This window comes from Pinus tabuliformis, chromosome J (genome assembly GCF_031772625.1).
Source record: "Pinus tabuliformis cultivar Carrire ecotype Pingquan chromosome J, CPIR1, whole genome shotgun sequence".
In the NCBI taxonomy this organism is placed as follows: Eukaryota; Viridiplantae; Streptophyta; class Pinopsida; order Pinales; family Pinaceae; genus Pinus; species Pinus tabuliformis.
Window position 1 is genome coordinate 1,181,608,003 of NC_142295.1, and position 9,817 is coordinate 1,181,617,819.

The following is a 9,817-nucleotide window of genomic DNA, read 5'->3' on the forward strand; positions in this document are numbered from 1 at the left end:
ATTTAGCCCAAGAGATATCAGATTGTCTGCCTTGAGGGTTCCTAATAACCTTAGAAGGGGAAGAGGGACCCAAAAAACCCATGGCTTCCAAAGAAACATTTGATTTAACCTTCAACCTAATATTGTATCTATAACATGTGTTATAGGATGTCGTCATGTCTCTAGAAGGGGAAGGAATATGGGATTGGCAGCTAACATATTTGTTGGAGATGGGGCAAGGGACATAACCTAAAAATAGACCAATAGATAAATTACATAAGGACATACTAAATTATATGATGAAATAAATTCCATAACCAAAGAACAAAAAGATATAACAGGATTAAAAACAAGGAGAGAAGAAAAGATAATACCTAGCAAAGGAGCACGAGATGAGGGTGGGCTAGCCTCCTTGGGTACCAACCCAAGAGCTTGCATCTCATTGCTTTGTGGCCATGAGTCTTCATCCATAAAGCATGGATTTGGCTCTTCCGATTGATTTTCTAAAAAAAGTCATCATCGGCTCCTAACCAACATGAGATTTCACCTTATTCCTCCCTAAATTCATGTGAATATTCCACCCTTTCTTCCCAGAGTATATTAGAGGATAGTCCTTCAGAATGTGACCCGCCTTGTGGAATCTATGACATCTAAATGGGATGCCCTCTCAGTATAGTATCTGCCTATGGGATATCCCTCTATAATTGATATTAATTGTGCAATCAAACCCTCGAGTTTATCCAGATTGACCATAATTCTAGTTCTTTCCATCATTTTTCTTTCTTCATAAGATCTGTTTGCTTCCACAAAATATCCCAATTTATCCCCTATAATTCAGAAGATATACCAACATCAAAACTACATGGGAAAGCCTGGGAGCCTTACCCATACTAGGCTTAACGCCAACTTTTCTCTGCTCGCATAAAAAAGAGGACTCCATTTCTTCAACAAGATTGGTGTTGAATCAATGCACCATTTTTGTCTAAAATCCAATTTATAGTTTCGAGGACTTTATTTTTTATGCAAACTTTCCCCTCGTGAGAGTTTTGACCACTGACAAATCTGTAAGTTCCTTCTCCCACACCAACTTTACCCATTGATGCATTTTTTATACAATGAATTCCCTTCCACGAACGTAACCTACCAATACCCACTTAGAAGTTTCCATAGCAACCCCAAATTGTACACCTTCTATGAGAGCCAAATTATCCAATTTATATTTAACTCTAGTGCATTTAATTTTCTTGCACCTCTTTTCATTCCTCTATGTGGCCTCCATGCTTGGTCGAGCTATAGGATTTTTCCTCAATGAATTATACACTCCACTTCTTCCTTTCGCGCTGTCATAGATTTCCACAACAAAATTTCCATAACTTTCATAGTTTGAGAGTCCTTCAAAATTGAACCATACCTTCTTGACTGGGAAACACCCACTAGAAGCATATTCTACCCTATGAGAGTTGTCATTCCCCAGCACACATTTTTCAAATACAACCAAAATACGCCTAGAAAACTAAGGCTCAATACTTGGGCTTTCCACCTCTGCCCCTACCAACACAACAAGGTAACCCACGCTAAAAGCCTCTCTCTCCCTCTATGAGTTGCCAAATTATAGCCATCTCAAACTCAATAACCCCAAAAAAATATGGCACAAATAATATTCCTCCCAATGTTGTCCCAACCTGCTTTATTTCAATGAAATACCCTTGGAAGGAACTTATGACTGGAGTGTCCAAGGAGAAACAATGGGTTAGATAAAAACTCACCTATGAACCATGGGAGTGAAACCCTAGTGAGGAAAACTCCTCTAAAACCAAAATATGTTTATAATTTTCCTCAGTTAATACCATCACTGAAGAGGGAATTTTTTTTTATGAAACTTCCAATATCATTTGCAAAGTTGGAAGGGAGAAAAAGATCCCCAGGTCTGGTGTGTTAGGTGTAACCCTAGGCTCCAAGTCAAGGGACTAAGGTGGAATCTCAAACAAAATGGAAACATTATCATATGGGTCAGTGGAATAATCCATCTCATCCTCCATTCATCGTTTCTTTGCATCTTTTGCAACCTTAGACCATTACCTTTATCAAAGGAGTATCTTCTACTGCAGACTGTATTTGTTAGTTTCCATTAAATACCACTGCCTTCTGAATAAGATTACCATAGAGAGACACCACTCTCTGGCTCTTTTATAAACCTTTAATTAATACCACACTTTTCCAAATGTCATAGTCACCATCTTCAAAATCGTAGACCTTGAAGTCGTAGGCCCATTAATGGAATCTCATTTTATACTAGTGATACTAGTGTTATGTTCACAAAATTGAAAGAAAGGATTTGATAAGGCATGTGTTTTCAAATTATTCATATGATACACATAAATACAAAATTTAGTGACCCGTGGTTCATATTCCATTGGGTGTCTTGGACTTCTTATGATTGTTTGCATTCACTTGAGTGTTTTATCCTTCCTCTCAAGTGAATGTGAAAAAATTACATAACCCTTAACGATTATATTTCAAATAGAATGTGATGCCTAAGGAAAGGTTGAGGAAAGGCTATGACTACAAATATTTTTTTTTTGCTAACGCAAGAGTCGTGCCTTCTATTCTACAAACCAAAAAGGATTAATTACATAAATTACAACCACCCCAAAGGAAACAAGGGACATAGAATTAACTTCCCCCCCCAGGGTATGGGGCAACTAACCAAAGGCTCAACCATTGTGCCATGGGTACACTGCCCTAACAAAAGATCCTTTACCAAACATATGCATTATAATCCATGACAATGGAGCGAAAGAAAACCAAACAAGATGGAACTGTAACCGGACCCGAAAAGGAATTAAACCCCCAACTATTCAGATTTCGGGTCTGCAAAAGGGGAATAAACAATGCGTATGTGGCCCGCCCGAAATTCCTTGATGCCCGCCACGAAGCTAGATAAGCATGGACGATAATAGAGAGACATGCCTCAAACCCAGACCCACCAACCTGCATGATGCATCTAGGCCATTGATCCACCTCGCCAGATCCAATGGTTGAGGAACATATCAGATGGAAAAGAAGCCCAGAGAATACCTGCCCGATGAGGGTGGTATTCTCTCTCCTACTGTAGCCACGTGTTGCATGTTGAGTGGCATCAGGCTTAAATCAGTGAAACCACTCCTAGTGTTGAGAGCTTCCGATAATCCATAAACCACCTTGAGGGCGGTATTGACACAGCAGGTTGTTATGAGGAAAGTTTCAAGTCTGTTGAGGAAGAAAAGACTTTGGCCTAAACCAATCGAACTACAATTTGACTCTCCACCCTTGATCCTCAGTCGCTTGATCCAATGGATAAGAGGAGTCTCCTTTTGAAGAAAACCAGGAGGGATTCCCGCCATCCAAGCACCCGAAAACCTATAGACCAACCACGCCAGTTCACTGTAACCATTGCCAACAATTATGTACCTATGGTGGGACTCTGTTGTACCTTATAAATGAAGGTTCTTCATCCTCTATTTCCACTGAGTAAAACTAAGATGATCTGTATTAGGAAAATTTTTAGCAAAAATCCGTAAGCTGCCAAACAACTTCTACCCAAGAACTCTGTGTCTGAGCTATTCTGGGCTGAAAAAGCTAACAAAGGCCTGCGTACCATTTTGAAAATTACCTCTAGAAAACCACTTCATATTAAATGTGTATCGACTAAACCCAGCCTCTGCAACTGTTGACAATATCTGTGTTGATATATCTCTCGATCCTCATTCGCCTGGTTGAGACAATCATCCCTCAACCTGCCCTGTGGAACCTCTTTCCATCTATATTTAGTGCTGCTTTTAGTGCAGAGAGCCCCTTTATTAGCAAGTATGCCCGCCAATTTATTGGTTGTCATTCGTAGATGTGTGAAATTTAAGGTTCTCATGTTCTAAAGGTGGAAATGAATTCTTTGATATACCTGAAGCAGCCTCCATTGTCTCGAGACCTTTTCTGGAGCCGAACCACAACAGATTCTCTTGACCAAATTGATGATCAGCTCAGAATCAACTTCAATTATGATATTATGAAGATTGTTGTGCTTTAGGATTTCTAAACATTGCTCAAGTGCCATTAGCTCCACCATATTGTTTGTGGCTCTTCCCAAATTGAAATGAAAAATGTATTATATGCAGCCCTTTTCATTCCTTAACACACCACCATAACCAGCTATACCCGGATTTCCTTTTGAGGCCCCATCTATGTTACATTTCATAAATCCCTGAGGGGGAGGATGCCAAAAGTCTTTCTCAGTGATCGATTGCTTTACCATCCTATTCTTGCTCTGAGGAATAAGCCCCTACATACCCAACTGAAGAAGTATCTGCATATCAACATTTGAAGCGAGATTTTTAGGGGATGTTTGCACTAAAGACCCAATCGTCTGCTTAAGTTGTCTTAAGATTTGTTCCATGATGCTCTGGGAGGAACTTTTATTTTTGATTTTTGAAGATTCTATTGTTGCACTCTTTCCATACATTCCATATTAGGAAGCTTGGAGTTAAAGCCCAACCTCTGTTTATCGTTTCATAATCAGAGAAATTTCTTCTCCAGTTGCTAAGGGTATTGGTAATGCTTCCTCTATCCCTGTCTGTTTGTCTGAAAATTAAGGCAATGCCATCCCACAACGTGGAGGTAAATATGCAGGTGTTGAGGAGGTGCTCCATTGTCTCCTCTTGTGACTCACATAACTGGCATCTGGATGGGCCCAAAACGCCCCTTTTCCGGATGTTCTCCCAAGTCAGAATTTTCTTATGATGTACCAGCCACATGAACAGTTTGGTTTTCATCCATCCTTGGTTCTTCCAGAGATTCTTCCAAACCCAATCCGATTCTATAGAATCAAGCTCCAGGGCTAAGCGCTTTGCCTCTTTAAGGTTAAAGGTGCCTTCATTGTTATTGCCCCATCTAAGTTGGTCATGATTAGTTGATATCAAAATTTTTATTTGATCCAAAATTGCTATTAGAGCATCGGCCTTTGCTTTCAAGGGGTTATCATCCTTGTATTCCATTTTCTTCTAGGTTCTCCATTTTCCTTCACTATTTGTCTGATCCCAAAAATCTTTTACCCTTAGTAACCCTTTGGTGTCAGTATCATTCTTGAGACCCACAAAGTCCTCTCTTAACAGTTTAGGTTCATGTTGCCATTTATCCTCCCAAAACCATGCCAGGTCTCCCACTCTAATTTCCCAGAAGCTATTCTTTTGAACTATGCCTCTATTCTCCCAAGCTTTATTCTAGATGTGGAAGCCTTTTATGGTACCAAACATCCTTATGTGGTCCTTGTTTTGCCAATTACTTGCGTATTTCTCTTTCCAAATTTGAGCCCACGGAGCATCTGAATCTTTTATCCATCTCCACCATAATTTTTCCCCTAAAACTTTGTTTAGCACTTTAGGATCATCTAGTCCAAGACCTCCGTGGTTTTTAGGTTTACAAATTGTTTCCCAGGCTACCAAGGCCCATTTCTTCCTCTCCTCCCCTTTACCCCAAAGAAAATCTCTTTGAATATTTCTACATTGTTGCATAACTCCTTTTGGAGCTGGAAGGACTGAAAACATGAATATGGGGATTGTTTGAAGGACAGCTTTTGTAAGCACCAGTTGGCCCACCAAGTTCAAAGATCTGATTGTCCATTTTCGAGTCTTGTCCTGCAGCTTATTAATCACTGGCTCCCAAATAGTCTTGTTCAGAGGTTTGTCTGTAAGCGGTACTCCCAAATATTTGGAAGGTAGCATATCTCTTTGAAAGCCTAGAATTCTGGAGATATTCCGCTGAATAGCAATGTTAGTATTAAAAAAGAAAATCTTTGATTTGGAGAGGCTTACCTCTGTACCCACCGCCATAGCAAAGTCACTCAGGATTTGTTTATAAGCTAGTGCTTCTTTGACCGTGGGAATGCCCTGTAGCATGGTATCATCTACAAATTGTTGATGGGTCAAAGCCTGCCCGTTCTTGGAAAGTTTGAGGCCCTGGATCTTACCTACTTCTTTAGCGGACTTGATGGTTCGTCCAAGTCCTTCCATCATGAGAATAAAGAGAAAGGGGGAGAGAGGATCTCCCTGCCTAACGCCTCTTGAAGGTTTAAAGCTCTTAGATGGAGAAACATTAACCAAAATTGAAAAACTAGAGGAAGTCACCATGGCCATTACCCATCTTACCCAGTTGTGGTCAAATCCAAAAGCTAGAAGGACCTTCCTAATATAGGTCCAATTTAACTTATCATCAGTCTTTACTAGGTCCAATTTCATAATCATTCATGCCTACCTATTACTCATCAACGAATGAACCACCTCATGTGCTTGAATGATATTATTGAGATTTTGTCTGCCCTCCACATATCTCATTTGCTCCATAGAAACCAGAGTAGGAAGAAGGGGTTTAAGTCTATTGGCAATTATTTTGGATATTATCTTATACACCACATTGCACAAAGCTATGGGTTTGAATCTATCTGGAGTCATAGCATTGTCTTGTTTGGGGATCAAGGAGATGAAGGATGTATTGAGCACCTTCAATATGGTTCTATTATTCATGGAGTCCTCCACTACATTCAGAATATCTTGCATGAAAATATTCCAAAAAGCTTTAAAGAAATCTACATTGAAACCATATGGGCATGGCGCTTTTCCATTCTACATTTCTTTGATGACTTCACTAACCTCCTCTTCATTCACCGACCTATTAAGATTGTAATTATCTTCTCTTGTTACTAGCTTAGGAATGTGCTTTGTGAAGTCCCTGATAAATTGTGATCTATCTAAGATGGGTTCCTCTGCTATGCTTTGAAAATGTTGAACCAACACAGCTTCTATATCTTTATGGGTGTTGAGAAGTTGGCCTCTGGAGTCCTTGATCGTTGAGATCCTGTTGTGAGACCTATGCTCCATTGTAGATCTGTGGAAAAACCTTGTGTTTCTCTCCCCTTCTTTTAGCCATTGAACTCTTGATTTTTGTCTCCAAAATATTTCCTCTTGTTTACATAAGTCCTCCCAATCCTGTTGATGCTTGTTGGCTTGTTCATTTCTTTCCCCATCAAAGCCATCTGTGATAAGGGTTTGATTAAGTTCCTACATTTTTCTTTCAACAACTTTTTTCGCTTCAAAAATATTGCCAAACTCATTCTTATTCCAATCTTTGAGCCTGAGCTTGATGTGTTTCAATATTTTGTGTAATAGAAACATTCTCATTCCCTGGATCTGCAGATCTTCTTTCCACCATTTTTCAATGTTGCTAATAAATTCTGGATGGGTGAGCCAGATATTTTCAAATCTAAAAGGTCTGTTCTTTGGGGTTCCAATGCCAGTAACCTCAAATTGAACAGGCCAATGGTCCGAGCCACCGAAGGGGAGAATTCTCACTGTCATATCAAGGCCTGTGAGCATAAGGTCCTCTGAGATTATGAACCTGTCTAACTTTGAGGCTACTTGAGACTCTCCTCCTCTTTTGTTGTTCTAGGTAAAGAGGCCATTACTTGTATCTGTGTCAACTAGCTTCATGTTGTCTATAAAATTCTGAAATGCTATAGAGTCTCTGCTTATAGTTCTAGTCCCACTTTTTTTTCTGACAGGGATTTGATCATGTTAAAGTCCCCGCCCAAAATCCATGGTATTCCTGAATGTCTATCTCTTAGATCCTCTAGAGAAGTGAGTAGCCTGAGTTTATCATCAGGTCTCTGAGGGCCATAAATGTTTGTGATTAAATAAATCTCCCTGTCTCCCACAGGTTGAATAACCACTGATAAATAATTCCTAGATGCCTCTGCATCCACTATGCCAATCTTTTGGGGGTTCCAAAGTGTAAGAATGCCTCCTGCTGTTTTGTCTGCCTTGACTTCTAGAAAATCATATCTATTGAGCCATTTGTTGTGTATTTCTCTTATTTTTTGAATTGAACATTTAGTTTCCTGGATAAAAATCATATCAAGAGTTTCTTGTTTCATTCTGTTGTTAAGAATCCTTTGTTTCCTTTTACTTCCTAGACCTCTAATATTCCAAGATGTGAACTTCATTAAGAAAGATTTGTAAAGGAGTAGCTGGTTAGATCTTTCATCTTACCTGAATCTATCATCAGTTTTCCACATTCCATTAGTAGCTCATTTTGTTTTTTTCTGCCCCTTTTCCTTCCTGGGTTTCTGGGAGCGAGTCTTGGTGTGGTTTTCATGGTTTTCACCCCTTCATTGTCCTGCCTTTCAAGGTTTCTTTTCCCTCCCAGCCCTTTAGCCTGATTTCTCCATAGAAACAACTGCTACACTCTATTAAACTCCTCTTGAGGTAGTGAATCCACACCTCCCATGGTCCGCTATTTCAAGAATCTTTCCAGATCTAGGTGTTCTCTTTTGAGAATATCCTGCAGTTCATGATCCTTTGTTTCCACCTCACTCGGGGTCATTTCTTGGTCCATTTCCAGTTCCATGTTGCTCAACATAGTCCCATTTTGCTGGTTAATGTCCTGTGTCTTCTCACTATTTTCTTCCTTTTCCTTCTCCCTTGGGCTGCCCTCCATGACCTGATCTACCTTTGTTACCTCTTTCTCTTCTTCTAGTACTTTGTACCTGTTCGGACTTGCCTGTTGCCCCTCTGTGTGGTTTTTCTTTTGCAACCTTTTACCTCCTTTTCCTCTATTTCCCACTTTATGAAAGCTCTCAGTGTCTTTCCCTACTGTAACTTTACTTCTGCTCTCTGTTTTGTTGAGAGGGCATTCTCTAAATAGATGCCCATGTTCATGGCATTTGTGACATCTAAAAGGAATATGTTCATAATCCACTGTTTGCACCCATTCTTCATCAAAAACTTCCAGGATCACCTCATCCAGTAGAGCTCCAGAGAGATCCATCTCCACACATATACGGGCGAAGGAGGTGTACTTTCCCCTTCTGGTTGCCTCAGATATTTTAACAAAATGCCCTAATTTATTTCCTATTGCTGATAAAGATTTTGGTTGCCAGTAATCTAGAGGTAAGGAGTAGAGTCGTACCCAAACCGGGACCGAAGTGAAAGTCTCGCGCTCCGGGACAAAATTCATCATCCAAGGCCGCATATAGAGGCCTGCAGTTGCATAGAAGTAGGGTCCTCCTTCAAACACCTTGTTGTTGAGTCTTGAAAATGTCATTCATTTCCATTACACTTTCACTATTATGTCCATTATATCACCTCCATTTCACTACTATGTCACCACATTCATCCCACTTTCATTATCATTGGGCCACCTTTATGTTTTTCCAATATTTATTATTTCTAAGCCTTTTAAGTGAATTTGTGGTTAAACATTAGAAAATAATGTGCATATGCTTATACCTAACAAATGGGTTGAGATTGTTGACATGTGTAGGTTGAAAGGAGGCTTCTAGAAGACCCTTATGTGGCACCCCAAGGCCAAATTCGAATTTGAGTGGAAAGAATCATGGGATCATGAGGATATGTGTCACATCTCCTAATTGTATTGTAACTCTAAAAAGACATGTGTCTTATCAGTTCCTATTTTGATTAGGACTCTAGAGGTAGAGGGAGAGATTCATGGACTATCATTAATGAGATGGCTCTCATCTTTTTGTATAAATAGGAGATCTCTCTCCTTCATTTGTTAGTCTTTTAGTTCCTAGTTCTTAAGTTTGTAGTTCTTCCTTGATGGCTTTTGAAAGCTTTGGAGAACTTTGTTGTACTTTGTACTTTTAAAGAAATTGAATAAAGCTTTGATGTTCTCAACATGGAAGGAGATGTGAAGTAGATGTCATGGAGCATATTAGGATGTAAGGTAGAGTAGATTTCATTTTGTAAATATTGCTTTGTAGAATGTAAGGTAGAGTAGATTTCATTTTGTAAAT